Genomic DNA, 2151 nt, shown 5'->3' on the forward strand with positions numbered 1-2151 from the left:
TCGGTGTGGGTCGAATAGCTAAGGAGCAGTTGTACCAACGTTTGGTAGCTTGAATCCCCAACAACGGGTATCAGAGCGTATCTGATATTTCCTAACAACTGGTATCAGAGTCCTTGTTCAGATCTGTGTGTAAGAAATGGCAGAAGAAGGCAAATCTAAAATTAAGAAGTTTGACGAGTCAGACTTCGCCTACTGAAAATCACAGATAGAGGACTATCTGTACTAGAAGGATCTTTACTGTCTGTTGATGGGTAAAGCAAAAGGACAGAAGAAAGAAGAATCTGATGAGGACTGGGAAATATTGGATCGAAAAGCCTTGGGGCAGGTCCAATTGGCCCTCGCAAAATCTGTAGCACATAATATATTAAAGGAGAAGACGACGGTAGGGTTTATGGAAGCGCTCGTAATGATGTACAAGCAACCGTCAGCTGCAAATAAGGTGCATCTCGTCAAGATGTTATTCAACCTCAAGATGACAGAAGGATGTTCCTCCATGATGCATCTCAGCGAGTTCAACACGATTGTTGATCAACTTATCTAAGTTGACATCAAGTTTGATGAAGAAGTACAGGCCCTATTGATACTATCACAATTATCGGACAGTTGGGCAGGTTGCGTGATCGCAATCAGCAACTCGACGGGAAAGAAGAAGGTAACTTATCTCAGTCGACATCACGTTTGATGACGAAGTACAGACCCTATTGATACTATCGCAGTTGCCGGATAGTTAGGCAGGTTGCGTGACCGCAATCAGCAACTCGGTAGGGAAGAAGAAGGTGAAGCTGAACGAGGTGGTAGCTATGATTCTATCCGAGGAGGTTAGAAGAAAATCGAATGAATCAGAAGGTTCAGGTTCAGCCCTCCCTAAGTCTCGAGCAGAGAGGCGGAAGCCATAATAGGGGGAACCAAAACAGGAATCGATCGAAGTCGAAGAAGAAGAGGTCGAACTCGAAGGTGAGACCTATCAAGGGGAAATGTTGGAACTGCGATCAGGAGGATCATGTCTTCTACATGTAAAGCACTAAAGAAAAATGAGCAGGAGGCTCATATCGTGCAAGATGCGCTGATTCTCACTATGGATAGCGATTCCGGTTCATGGGTCATTGATTCGAGAGTCTCTTTCCACGCTACTGCTAATAGAAGGTTATTTCAGAACTATGTAGCAGAGGACTTTGGGAAAGTATACTTAGGGGATAATGAACCTTGTAGTGTCATTGGAAGAGGTGATGTGCAAATACAGTTGAAGAGCTCCAAGTGGCCTCTGAAGAATGTCAGACACGTACCGAAGTTGAAGAGGAATCTTATTTCGGTTGGTCAGCTTGGAGCAGAAGGCTATATTACAATATTCACCGGAGATTCGTGAAAAATCTCCAACGGTACAATGGTGGTTGCCCGTGGTAACAAGACCGGTACCCTCTACCTAACTTCACATGCGAGTGATACCCTCGCAATTGTAGCAGACAAGGGGAGTGCAGATCTGTGGCACAATAGGCTGGGACACATGAGTGAGAAGGGTATGAAGATTCTACACTCAGAAGGGAAGCTAACCGGTATCGATTCAGTAGAAATTGGTGTTTGCAAAGATTGCATCTTTGGGAAGAAGAAGAGAGTTAGTTTTCTGAAGGGTGGAAGACCACCTAAAGCTCACAAGCTAGAGTTTGTTTATACATATATATGGGGTCCAGCTAGCGTGTCTTCTCTTGGCGGTTCGGCGTACTACGTCACCTTTATCGACGATCACTCAAGGAAGGTGTGGGTATACTTCATGAAGCACAAGTCAGAGGTGTTCAACATCTTCAAGAAGTGGAAAGCAATGGTGGAGAATGAGACAGATCTAAAAGTAAAGTGTCTGAGATCAGACAATGGTAGAGAATATGAAATGGAGGAGTTCAAGAAGTTTTGTGCTCTGAACAGGATTCGTTCGGAGAGTACTCCAGGGACGTCGTAACTGAACGGCGTAGCAGAAAGAATGAACAGAACGCTGGCAGAACGTGCGAGGAGCATGTGTCTACATGCAGGTCTACAAAAAACTTTTTGGGTGGACGCGGTGCATACAACAACGTACTTGATAAATCACGGGCCATCAATTTCATTGGACTTTGGGATTCCAGAAGAGGTTTAGAGTGGTAAGAAAGTTAATCTCTCACACTT

The sequence above is a fragment of the Asparagus officinalis genome, chromosome 3 (assembly GCF_001876935.1).
Source record: "Asparagus officinalis chromosome 3, Aspof.V1, whole genome shotgun sequence".
NCBI classification, from domain to species: Eukaryota; Viridiplantae; Streptophyta; class Magnoliopsida; order Asparagales; family Asparagaceae; genus Asparagus; species Asparagus officinalis.